At 29.7% G+C, this 14,739-nt stretch overlaps 1 protein-coding gene across 2 annotated transcripts in view; it reads left to right on the forward strand.

Annotated features, from left to right (window-relative positions):
- LOC116775916 (transcriptional activator cubitus interruptus) overlaps positions 1 to 14,739 on the forward strand; it is a 57,132-nt gene that overhangs the window by 5,602 nt on the left and 36,791 nt on the right. Inside the window, exon 2 of one of the 2 annotated variants that reach the window (XM_032668966.2) lies at positions 9,810 to 9,832. The exons of the other annotated variant lie outside the window; for it this stretch is intronic. The gene's annotated coding sequence lies outside the window, so the exon portion shown is untranslated. The remainder of the gene's footprint in view (positions 1 to 9,809; positions 9,833 to 14,739) is intronic. 2 annotated transcript variants of the gene reach the window in all.

Below are 14,739 nucleotides of genomic sequence, written 5' to 3' on the forward strand. Positions count from 1 at the left end.
GTTCTAAGGTGCACTTGTTTGAACAAGTTGTCTGTTATGAATATGACAAGATACACAATAGTCCTGGAATTAGTTGGGGATTTAAAGGATTTGTCAATAGTCTTTTGTTACATCTGTGGACGTCATTTGTATGAAGAAAGATCTAATACGGCTCATACATGAATACAATAAAAGAATTCCTTTAATATGCCGTAAATTTCGCTACTAAGTATCAACTAAATCATACATTAATGAACAAAATATTTAAGTTCATACATAATTTTTATCTGTAAATAAATAAAAGTTATACACTAATTCCGAAATTTTAAAACCGATGGTATCTTTAATTGCGTAGATATATTGATTCTATTGGAAACCGTGGTCATGTGAGTTTGTTCACTGCAGTAAATGTACCAGGAATCGCTTTAAGTATAACCAATATTTACCGAGAGGGTCCGGGGATGAACGGTAGCCTATTGGTATTATGGATCGGTAACCACGTCAGTCAATATTAGTTTTATAAATTTTGTCATGCTACACTTTTCGTTTGGTTACTTCTTAGGAAAAAGGGAAAATTTCGAAATAATGTTTACATTATATTATACTACAACCTGTTATTTACAGCTTTGTCTATGTGAAGCTCTCTTTATTTGGTGCAACCAACTAAAAGTTTTGAGCAATTATTACACGGTTTAATAGTCCAGACATGAACATTTACATTTTTTTTTATTAAAAATATATTTATTTTATAAATCGTCACTATTTAATTACAAGTGTGTATCATTTACTGCCTTATTCTTTTTTCGGTACCATGACCTGTTACATACAACTGTTTCAAAGAACGTAATCCAGCTACGCAAATAAAATCCCAAAATTATCCCATGTGTTTTATGAAGTGGCATATTTATATGCCTTATCGTTTAACGTCCAATGATCAGCAAATATATGTTGCTATGTAAATGTTTTATTTTAAGGGAGCAATGTAAAATGGAATTTTGTAGACGTTTGCTCTATAAAAGCTTCTTGTTCGTTACACGTTCAACTTCAATAGGGTTGTTCATGTCGAACTTTGAAAGTTAAAAATTAAATCTTAATTAAATTTAAAATATTTTTAATATATATATATATAAAAATATTATTACTAGACTTAATATCTATTCAATCTTATATTTAAAGTAGAACTAATTTAATTGACGGACCTCATTTCATGTTGTTTAAAATTGCAAAAGTTTAAACCTAATGAAATCACTATCTAAATTAATATATAAATTTAAATTGTATAAAAAAATATAAACTTAGTATAGAATAGCAATTATATGCTTATTTTTGTCAAGTGACAACCCCAGCATGCGCCTGCGCAGGTAAATATTTAAGATTGCAGTAAGCTGAAGCGAGGCGTCACGGCAAACTGCCTCCGCAAACATTCGACTCTGTTTACCTGTCATCCACCATAGCCATGCTCTGCTATCGTTATGGGAGAATTATTCTTTGGAGTAAATATAAGTAAATTAACCTTATCATTGACTTAGCTTATTACTTTATGGTGTTTCGGTTTCTAATCCTCGTTTATTTTTTACTATCTTTATTTTAAGGTGGTTTCTGTCATCCAACAAACAGTAAGCAGTTGATCAAGCTAAATTATATTTATACATACGGCAGTAGAAAAGAAAATAAGAAGTTTCTCGGAGGAATAATATTTGAAAGTTCTGTAAAGCCTTAATTCTGATAATTTTAAAACTTCTACGACTAACAGTTTCTACGAAACAATTCACAACGAAAACACTAAAAGCAAGTTTCTGATATATTAGAGACTTGATACTAATATAAATATTTTCTTAGAAAACTTTTCTCACTAAGTTGTGTATCGCTTAAGGGCTGTAAAATAAATACATACAACTAATATGGATGTGAGCGTCCGAGGCACGATTCACTCCTCGGGATATGTGGTAGAATAGTGATTACACTGTATAAATATCGATATCGATAAATATAATTCAAAATTTTTATGTCATAACAAGAGTATTAAAATCGTAATTTGGACATCATAAAAGAAGTAGATGATTTAAATATAAACAAGAAAAAGGCGTAACATAATCTATAATAATAACGCAGGGCGGTTTAATAGGTTGGTAACGAGGCTGTTGGTTTAAATGCATATAAAATTTATATATATATGTTTAAAATCCACTGTAAGTGAACGTCTCGAGACAAAAGCCATAAAGATGTTCGAATAATCTTTATCACGAGAAAACAATTCAATGAAATAATGTATCGTATACCAATAAGACTTGAAACAAAAGCTGAATAAAACGAGCCGGGTATCAATACTATTGATAACATCCCTATACAATAATGGGATGGGCGTCGTACAAAATACAACCTGACAAGTATATTGTATGAAACAGAGCTATGTGCTGGCAACAGTTTGTTGGCGAATTGATGAGCAATCTCAGATAGGTCGGCTTCTTGAATTAAAATGTAATTTTAACATTCATAGAATTTTTTTATCACCTTTAAAAAATAATATTAAATTTCTTATTATTCTTTTAATACATTTCTTGTCACTGTTAAAAATCATATCTTAATTTTTTATAGTTTTCGATAGGGTTGTTTGATTAAATTCATTTCAGTTTATCGATATGATCAATTCAACCGGGGAGCTAAATGCATGCAAATTCGATAGCTATTCTTAATTATGCAAAGCTGTTGTTGATTATCAAGTATAGTCGATGATAATTCCAGCAGTAAATTACTTTAAACAGCCCATATGATAGGCTATTTATAAAGGCTGGGGACAAAACTCTCCTTTTAGTAATAACCGTGTGTTTAAAATGTAATATTATCCTTTATTCACGCTATGAATAAAAACGAGTGTTATATGTTTTATTTTTGTCCTTAAGGATGTGGAAGGTATTGCTTGTTCAGCTATTTGAAGTTCGACTCGTTAAATTGCCAGCTTGCTGACGTCCGATATAATTTAGATAGATAGAGCCTTCCCATTTCGATATAATTTCGTGCATAAAGAGTTATTAATGACGTAATTCTGATGTTACATCTGATGTGTGTAGTTTAAGTCAGTAATATATTGTATTGTATGTTATTAAATTAAAAAGCTCCGTCATTGATACATTGTGATTTAATATTCAAATTATAATTCTATTAACACTATGAAAATGTATGGAATATTCATGAGTATGACAAAAAATATATATAATTTTGTATGTATGTTCCATACTAACTCATTGACTTTTGTCCTTGCGTGGGCAGTACCTATTCTTAACTTTGAATTGATTAGAGCCTTTTTATGTCGCATTGTAGGGTAATCATTATCTTAAGCGTCCAGTTAACAAAGATTTTGAATACAATTTCTCTTAACAAACGTGTGGTTACCTATAAAAGTTTAATATGGAACACAATACATGTTCAAGTCTAGAATCGTATCACATAAGACTTTTGATTAAGTTTTTATTATGCTTTGAACGCCGACAAACGAGTCTTGGAGTAACGGACCAACATTCTATATAATGTGAGGAAGAAAATGCTTTGTCATCTTAGATTTCTTTTTGAGGGGTTAGCGCACTAATGACGTGAATCGCTGTTCCCATTGTCCGATGGTAATTAATTATTATTTTGAGAGGTCACTGTCTTTTGATTGATATATAATGATTTTCAAATAAATGCGATTAAGCTATCAAATATTTGATATAACTGTTCGGTAATGAATCTATCATAACACTGTTTTCTAATTTAGATTTAAGCGTTCGGAACGAGTTTTAATTTTGAAACAAAAGGGTCGAGTCTTAACGAAGGGAACTTTTTTATTTCCCGCCAAGACAGCACGGCGCGAGTGTTGCTCGAGGCGATTTGAGTTTTTTATCCCATACCGTATACTTGAAGCTTGTTCGTGGAGTAATGGCTTCATTATACCCCATGGAATTTTGGGAAGCGGCCGCGATATCAGCCACCTTACGACTTCGACCTTTACATGACTTTCTTAATATGTTTGTAGTTTTAAATAATAATGATCACATATATCAACGGTATGTTTACAACTGTCATGAAGAGGCTACTATTATTGTCAAAGGATATGATTATTAAGAGAAATCTAGGTTTTTTAAATTACCTTTCGAATTGACAAAAAATATTATAGGCTATTATGTAATTATACACTCAATTAAGTGAAATTTTTGGACATCTTGCACCGTTATTTTCAATTTTATTTCACTCGATGCATATAACGACTATTCATATTCCAAAGAAAACTGTTTTTTTAATAATAATAAAATATATATAAATAAGTATTGTCGATGTCTCTAAAAATCGACACATCACTAATTTGCCAGTCTTGGGGGTCCGTTTGTCCGTAATTACAGGTTTACGCGAGAATTCGTCGAATTACCCCAAAAGCTATTTCACTTACAGTAACACGAGTTACTCAGCGCCTTGTAATAAAGAACCGATTATATAATACCGTAATATCTTAAAACGATATCCATTATAGCGAGAATGAATTAATAAATCATTTTAACGCTATACAACAAGGTTAACAACAAAACGCATTTATTCAAACGCTATCTCTGCAAGCGCTTTACAGATAATAGAATTGTACAATTGAAATGTCCAGGGCTTTATAATCGCGTATTGCGCTAACTCGGTGGGCGGTGCCTTCTTAGAATACGTATTTATAAAAACATTTACTCTCTTCGCCTATTGTTGAACACAAATCGCAATTCATTTGAATATTATCGACAGATATTACGTTGGGAAAGCAATTTTTTCTTAATTAAGCCTTATAAATACAAAAACGAATTATTAAATAGATTCAACAATCAAACTTAATATATATATTATTATGAAAATATTATTTTACTGCCTAAGTATATATATATAACATCAGTTGTCGCTGATATGCCACAAAGCATAAATATGTTTTCCCTAACAAAACCCGTACAAACAGTAGTATATATTAAATAAGAAACTTATTGTGCCCATACAAGTTCCTATAGAAGCTCCCTCCTAGTGATATCTCAATCAAATACCTCAGTATTCAATACAGCCGATCGAACGCCTCGATAATGCCATTATCTCGCGATTCTTCGCACCATGTTTACTTTGTATCGACGATTTATAAGTTAATCGGCCGGCGTATTGTATAAACTTATAAAATCGATTCCCAACCGATAATCACGTGTGGTCGATATAATAAAATCGTTTTGACGTTCATTGAAATGTACCATTATCTTAACGCTTGATTTTAATAAGAAAAAAATTGAGATTGTACTTTTACTTATAGTTTTTTCTTAAACCAAATCTCCTTTAATGCTATGAATGCGAAAGTGGTAACCTATTTAGTAGGTAACGAATTAAGTATTGAGTGAATTTTCACGTTATTTGTAATATATTTGTCAAAGTTGTCGATAACAACTCGTAGGGCTTACTATCTATAATTTTGTGCATAACTCGAGGTAACCAATATAAATAGTGTATGAATTAAATCTCAGAAAACAGGGAAATAAACTCGGACGAATAGTAAACCTATCTCTGATGTAATCTTTGAATAACCAGTCATTTTGTTTGATGATACTTTTAATAACATACAACGGTCTATTTGAACATAAAAATACTATCACGATTTCCCTAACAATTACATTAACATACTTAATTCTTACTCATAGCCTTTAATTAAATTATCAAATGGAGTCATCCTTAAGGTTCTAACGACTGTCGAAAGACGATTTTTTTGATATATTTCGCTTGTTAATTGTATGGTTTTTGTTCCCCATTGTGATTAATAAAACACATTATGCTTTTAGGGGTATTATCTATCTATTTACATTTAGATATATAATCTATTAAATATTCAATACATTAAAACTTTCACGTTTCAACGTGTCAACTAAATTGTTATAAAAAATTACCTATACCTATAATAACTATTTTATGCTATTATGACAATTCAGTCACATAAGTAAAAGCTGTTTTACTTAATAATTTTTATGTAAAAAGTAGAAATTTCCAATATCATATACATTTTAGATTCCATTTTATATCTCCGTAGGTCAGTAAGCAATATTTTTTATAGTATTTATCATGTATTTAACATAAAAAAAGATTCCAACTAAACTTAAATAGTGTATACACGTTTCCTTCCAAATATATATATATACATACACACTATACGCTAAAGATATTACCATGTTCACGTAGGGGTCACATTAAGACCTATTGATACGTACGTGTTCCGATCTCAACATTTAATTAATATCTTAATAAACAGCCTTATATTACTCATTACTATTACGTACTAGTTTTTCTTGCTACAATTCCATAGTCGCTTGTTGAAGTGTTAATTAAGTGAAAAGTATTTCGTATACAGAGTTATCAGTATTTTACACCGTATATGGAAAACAATGCTCCGTGTGAGGAGGCATCCACAGTCATTAATATTCACGAGCTTAGTAAAAAATTATTGACTTGGCTAATTGTAAGGAAATTTCATAGCGTTAAAGTGTAAAGTTTGATGCGCTAATTACGAGATACCATTAAGTCGATCGTGGGTATGTATTGAACGCAAAATAATTATCACATTATATATATATATATATATCTTTAATTTAATTTTTATAAACAATTTGAAATCTCTTTGTTACATAACATAAGATTTAGATGAATTTGAATTGTGCATAAAATGTGTACAAATAAAATAATTACCAACGATCATTCGTTCTTGGCTTGTGTACATCCTAAATAAATGTCACTTTAATAAAATTCTTACCCTTAAGCATTCTTATACATTCCATTTCCTGTGATATAAAATTAATCAAATATTATTAAATGATTCATTATGTTTGTCATTGAGTTCATGGTCGGCGTTTTAAGGCATGAATGGCAGTGGGCGGGTATCGGGTGTCGAAGTAATTAATGGGATCCAATCATATCACCGGTTCTGTGGTTATCCGTGACATTATCATACAATATTGTACAATAAATATAACACACGTAAAAAAAATTCATGAGAATTATATATGTAACTAAAATTTTCTTTGATTGCTAGGCTTTATTTCATTATTTTAAAACTACATACTTCAGACGTTCCGGTTACTTTCCGGCGACCGTGTTCACGGACAGACGAGATTTTATTTAAATGTATACCCGCTAAAGTCTTTAACATGTAGAAAAGTTGTCAGTCGTAATTAGTGATAGTGATTGTGGCTTAAAGTTATTTCTATTATTATATGTATTGACTAACGAATTATTTCTATATAGTCCAATTTGTACAGGAACCTAAATGATATACAGAATAATAAATACGTAGTTTTATTTTGTTGCAACTATTAAAAACTACCGCTTCATTATAATATCATTGATCTGAAAAAAAATCATACAAATAGTACGTACAGATATATAATTGTAATAAACTTTAAGCTCTATATTTTCTGTATTTATCTAAGATACTTCCAGTTATACTGGATTTGCATGCACCGATATACTAAACTCGTGTAGTTTTTGCGATTGTACTCTAGGCGCGATGTTGCTAGATAACACGCTGTATCTGGTATGAGATGTTAATCTTAAGTTGTATTGGCGTGCCGGTGGTCCAATTTAAAAGATGCAGCGGTTATTTGACGCGTTGGTTTTTTTTTTTTAATATTACGACGATAATGAGTATTATAATATAGTAATAAATATTATGAAACTAAATCACAAAATTTATGTTTTATTAAAACACGCTGATATGTTTTGTATATATTTTTTTAAGTTGTTTAAAGAAATTACCCTTATTATACCTTGATTTGTTTTTAGACACTTTAATAAAAGTGATATTTAAATTCAAATAATACTTATATCGGTTGACATTTTTACTAATTTTCACTTTAAAATAATGCAGTCTTAATGTTATACAAAACTGTTTTTACCCTTAAAATTAAATATCTCTAAAGATTATGATCGAAATTAGTAAATGTTATATCCAATTAAGTTAATTTTATATGAATTTCCGAACTGACAACACTATAACACGCTAGTCACCTAGAAGCGATGTTAGGTGATAATATCGTGATATCAAGTTCCTACTTTGTTTATTGCAAGCTATAAGACACTTAATTTACGTGTGGTACAAGTAACAAGATATTAATTTTTCTTGTATAGCATATTCCAAATATCTAATAGTCTTACAAAATTTTTATACTTACAAATAACAAAAAAAAAAAATTTGAGACTTTTTTCTAATGATTATTTTATTTAGATTCATCCTTAAACAAATCTAACGCAAATATGTCGAATTTTGTAAAAGGAACGCGCTTAAAATTTAAACCACACAAAACACGCCATCTTAACCGCTAATAAAGCATTGTACTGGCAGTTAATTAACCCTCCCATATTTATTACAGTACATGTGATACACGAAAATCGATTTCACATCGAGGCTAATTGAAATATAGGTGATTAACTTTTAATATTGGCGATATTTAATCGATTCGTGGATTGTGAGTTATATTCGTTATAAAGGAATATTTTATAATCGATTTTTTTTCGACGACGATATATTTTTTGTTCGACTTCAATGGTTGAATTACTTAGAAATGTTAACGTCTCTATCTCGATGTTATAAAAAGCTGTTTATTTATACGTTATGACGGTTTACATCTTTCAATAAATAATAGTTGTTCTCAAGAGCATTTCAATGGAGGCAAGTAATTAGTATCATCTGTGTTAATTATTACGGCCACCTTTTACGGTGCTACCGACGCCATATTTGCGATGCGAATAAGAAGTTCGTTAAGGCGCGTTTACACGATGCTTTTTTGTTGATCACTACACAAATGGGCTCATTTTGTTGATTGCGTTTAATGTTGACTGAAATTATGTGCAAAAAATATATGTTTGTATAACATGTGCGGTGAAATTTTCTGTTGTTTGTGATAAATTGTTATAAATTTCACTTGCATTTTGAGATGAGTAAGTGCAAATGCTCCAAAAGCCTGCAGTTAAGGCGGATACACACAGCCCGATAATTAAAGAGGCCAGGATGATAAATAACAAACTGTCCATCTTTTTACCGCAGATGTCATTATCTCCACCGACTCTATTAGCCGTCACTCGATTACGCATCTCGGATTTATATAGAGTTGTTACAACAACTTTTTACTTTAATGATCAAGATGCCCTTATTTTATTTTTTGTATTCATGAAAGTTAATAATTACAACAACATTTTTAAATATAAAATTACATGCTATTGTGACAAAAAAATCCTATAATCGATTGAAACTATTACATAGACGTATAGAATATATATAGCATGTGTATATCAAAAATGAGTTTAATAAGTCCGTGATATTATCATCTCCTTAAAATACACCTCACCCGCGACACCGTAGCGCATGAATAATCGAAAAACCAGACTTGATGAACGCGTGAGAGATTTTTTGTCGTGACTACGGTCACTGCGTGTAATACAACTTTATTACGCAAACACAATACAGCCCTTATTATAACGTGGTAAAGATGTGTTATGGTGAAAAGAGGAGTTTGTAGTATACACAAACAAATGACACTAGACACACATTAAAGGTTGCTGGGTTTTGTGAATGTCATTGTAATGATTTGGTTGAAACAAACCCTATGACACTTGGAACTGATTTTTTGATGTCTTTATTACTCCCCACAAGCGTAAATCATAATAAACTTAATCAATATACATAATTTTCATACTGTTATAATGGTCTCTTTTGTTGTAATAAAGGTTCTTAATTGTTAATTTTGTTCCAGTATCTGTTATAGTAATTTTTTTGTATAAGTCAATATTTATTTTAATTATTTTGTTTGCAGATGTCGCGCTGAAAGCTGTTGTTGTGAGTATTTAGCGTTTTGGGATATAATAATTATTTAAAATGACATCCAATAAATATTTACCTTAGCCAATATATACATATAAATAAATAATAAAATTTATAGAAATGTTGCATAGTCTGTAATTTATAGTATTAATCGAAAATCTATCACAGTTTTGAAATCTCGGATGAATCTTTTTTCATTTAATTTTTATACCAATGATTTTTGTGTTCCTCATCGGAAATCGAAAATTTTATTGACAAATTTTAATGCGTTCCATTTAGTTTCAACCCGTCTAAGATATATAACTTTGAAGTAACCAATTAAATCATTAAGTTGAAATCGTTCTTCCTGTAAGTAATGAAGAGTGATGAATGTGTATTAATTCTCTTCCACCTGTTGGTGTAGACTGCAGCGCGTACCCGGGTTCCGGATCTATATTTGTAGGTTAATGTTAAATTATTTATTTCTCCGTATTGTTATCCCTTACAGTTCTTTGTCATCAAAAGCACATTAAGAATTTTTATTTCATATAAGAATCAGCCGACAGATAATGATCAAAGATCGCTAGTGAAATGTCGGAAATTATTTTTTCCTTTTTTTTTTTTTTTTTGTGCAATTAATTGGGCAGGTGTCGGGTTGTGTATTAACCGCTGAACACACTTCGAGACGTTTTACTTTATTGATGTTTTAATTGAAGTGTCAAGATATTTTTTAATTAAATTTATTTTTTATATTATATGATATTTTTCATGTAAAAATAAATGAAGATATATATTTTTCTATTGTCAACCTTAGTTCCGTTTTTATTAGTTGCCTAATCTTTTTTCATCGGTTATGATGTGAAGAATCTAAGAAGAAAAGTTTCCTATCTAGGAAACGCCAGAAAGGCACATTTTAACTGTCGTTAAGTAATAAGTTTGGTGGAAACAAATATAAGCACTGAATTCTAAGACTTTAACTTTTGTTTAACCGTTAAATATAACTCGTACTAAGGTCAAATTGTATTAAATGCTTTTGCATCGTGAAACAATGTAAGTTTGTTTATCATCTCGAGTTGCACGTATTTTTGAATTATTGAGACTGGCACAATGTTAAGCGGTTTAAACGCACTTAGTCACGTGCGTATTTTATTTCGACGTCTTAAACGAATTTTGTTATTTTTAGCTCTCATATTTATATATTAAATTAATCTCATAAAATATTTCCGTTAATTGATCCTTAATATTTTAATTTTAAGTTTAAAAAAAATATAAATTTACATTCAGACTTCCGAGTAATACTAAATACACAGTAGTAAGTCGTATCTCAAGACGTGACTCGAAGATAAAATCTCATGTGTAGGTCACTCAGCTACTGTGACATATCAGATTATTTTAGTTTAGATACATACAATTGTTTTATTTTAAATATTCCAAACATTTAAATGAACATAGCAAGGGTAATACATTCAAGAGGTTCTGTAAGGTGAAAATTATTCGTAGGATACAATAAATGCAGTGTCGCCGGTAGTTTTTATCTCATTTCTTAGAAGCTCGTCTTTGCCTGCGCAGGCGCATACCGATTTCTACCCTACCTGATTAAGGCGACGCCATTTTGGAATATGTAATGTAACACAGATTAAAATAAGAGATATATATACTACTTATTTAGGAAATGCTCGGTTTATTAACTAACTTTCTCGTCATATATATTATTGTAATGTTGAACATTGAGTTTATTATGCATAAATAATCGTAAGTCACATTTGTTACAATATAATATAAAAATTATTACTTTATATGACAAACTTAATTGAATTTATGGTTCCTGCGTAAGAAATTTATTGATAATTATATTGAATGACAGACTTTATCATTATAATAAAAATAATTCATTCTTAATAATTAACGATTGATACAATCCCATTATAGCAGACATATATCGTGATTATGAAATATAAAATAGTACAACGAGCCACTGTAGCAGTATATACTTTTTATTCATCAGCTATCATATGACTGAGCAAGTATTAAGAAAAAGATTCCTATAACAAATAATATATTGGAGGTGAATGACAATTAGATGATATGTATAATAAAAAAATATTTGGTTTCAAAACCGATGTTTTTTGTATAATATTGAGTTTAAAGTTAACAAAAGATCTCTTACAAGAATTTTTTCTTGTCTTATACAATTTCTCCTTAACAGTAGGAGGTAGTATTGCCATAGGGAATTCCATGTTTCCTAGCGTGATGCTAATGCTATGGGATTACGAACAATCCAGTTTCATTCATAAACATCTTCAATAAAGGCGTTAGCAATCTGCTGTATATATAATTAAATGTTAAAGATTTGTTCGAAGGAAATCTATTTTGTATAATAAAATAATGCTTAGAGAATATTTAATGTTTATTTATATTTGTATCACTATTTCTTTAATTTCGGTTCGCCGCATATCCATTGGTGCGGTTAACAGTTTCATGGTTAGTTTACGAAGTGAAAAAAAAAGTGTAATATTCAAGTGACCGCAGAACTAAGTATGCGCGCGCGCAGCTTAATTGTGTTATGTGGTTTTGTATGGAAATTTTCTGCTAGAAATATATCATGTAATACAATTTTCTTTATATTATTAAACGACATTATAAAAATGACTACAGTCTTTTTGACTGATTTATATTCAACCGAAAAAAGAGAGGTATAAAATTTGTATTCAACCGAAGGCATAGTAATTTACACCTCTGTTTAAATACCTTCAAAATATACACAGTGATCATACTAATTAGTCTGTTAGCTGAAGTTTTATTCATTGTGCGCAGTCCCCGGATTTATGTACAAGGGAAATTCGCCGAATAAGTATTTGCGTTATGTATTCAAAGTAGAAAGCTGACGCAGATTGCTATGAATATATAATGTTGGTTATATATAAATGTATTTACTTGATAATTACCTTATTTTGTCGATAACTTCAATTATATACAAAAAACATTTGTTAAATCTGAAAATATTATGTATAAATAATAATTTAACTATTGTATTTAAGATTGGTATAATTATAATTATAATTATTTTTCTATTTAATTTTCTATATTAAAATATATTAAAAGTGTCTTTAAAATTTTGACTTTTTATATTTTAAACTAAAAAAGTTTCAATCGATTTTTTTTATAATAATGAAATTGAAATTCAGATACCGTTTTAAGGCAGATGTGAACAAAAGATAATGTACTATTCCGTCACATTAAACTTTATATTACATATAATTTTTCTGCTTATAAAGTTGAAAATTACAAAAAAACAAATTGTAGGTAGATACAGACCTTTTTTGCGGTCACTCGAGCACTTAACCAGAATTCTATTTTTCTTTACGATTAGGAACTATTTTAAGCTGAAATTTATTCTAACTCTAAACGTATCAGACATAGAGATCATAAATATAATCAAACATGAAAATAAGATGCCGATAGATTTACTAAGGCGAGAATATTATAATACGAAAAATAAATAAATGTTTCTTATAAATATTTCAGCGGTCCATCGTGAGTGAGACGAAATCGGAACGGTTTTGTAATGCCAAGAATAATAAAATAGAAAGAAAAAAATCTTAAGAAATTGTGAAGAATGCTTAGAAAAATAGTTGTTATAAAAGGGACTCTACCTCACAACCGGAATGGTAAAATATCCTTTATAGTTAATACCAAAAAATTAACTTTTTAAACATGTTCTCTTCCGTGTTTACAAAAAATAGTTCTCCAGCATAAACAATAAGAATACAAATCGTCTTAAATATTATAATTATTTTTTTTCGGATAAAAGTACTCAATAATTTTGATGATTTAGGCTTTAATTACACAGCCTATATTTGATCAGAGACAAATTTGTGCTCATTATTATATAAAAATTTTTACTCATATACTCGTATAATATAATACAATTTCTGTCTAAGATTATGTATTTAAACCTACATTAAATTATGAATAAACAAATCTTTAAGGTCGGAAATAGTTTGAGTGTCTAAAAAATCGTACAAAAGCATAAAGTTTTTCAAAGTCATTACGGCAATTACTGACAGATGCGAATAAATTGTCTAGACCAACATCCTATTCGGTCCGTGGCTTAAATATCAATGGCGCCGAAATTTAGCGTAAAATGCTAAATAGTCTAATAGCCACCTCGTTTCTGATGTTTTATTGCCTACTTAATATACTAGAGTCCATAGATGACTGGATGATTTCTACCTAAGTCCATTAAAGATGCGTTGTACGTCCATTCACACAACCCGACAGCTTTTTATTAGTTTTCGTAGTCGACTTTTTAATATCTTGACGCCTTTGTTACAAAAATAACATCATATCTCGTGACGGATATAATGATCTCTATTTCTATGTACACAAGGGTGTTGTTGGTTTGTCTTTTAATTTAGAAAATGTAACTAGCCCTAGATTCGGTTGTGATTCTCAACACGGTCAAAGGAAGCATATAAACTGTCAGCTACGAATTCAAAATTAAACAATAGAAATAGAAGGGAAATTTATTGATAAAGGTTACACCTGATCGGTATTCAGACTGATTTATTAGGGGGTCATTTTATAACATTTTTATCACCATTTTTTTGTTATCGTGTTAATAATAAAATAAATATATGGCAACACTTTATAGCTTTATAATAAGGATATGAATAAATGCATACGTTAATAAGCAGATAGTTTATAAAATACTTTTAGTAGAATTCAAAGCGACGAATATTTTAATTAACGATATTTATCTCGTTAATTAAGTTGGAGATATAAGAGCTGGGTTTTCAGAGATATCCAACAGAACCATAGTTGTTAAAAATATATTTGTATATTTAACAGTAAACAATTAATTATGCGTAAAAATAACTGGAATTCTAAGATAGTAGTCCGGAACGAGGACCGGTGAATAGTACTAGCTTGACAAATCGTTC

The sequence above is a fragment of the Danaus plexippus genome, chromosome 24 (assembly GCF_018135715.1).
Source record: "Danaus plexippus chromosome 24, MEX_DaPlex, whole genome shotgun sequence".
Lineage (NCBI taxonomy): Eukaryota > Metazoa > Arthropoda > Insecta > Lepidoptera > Nymphalidae > Danaus > Danaus plexippus.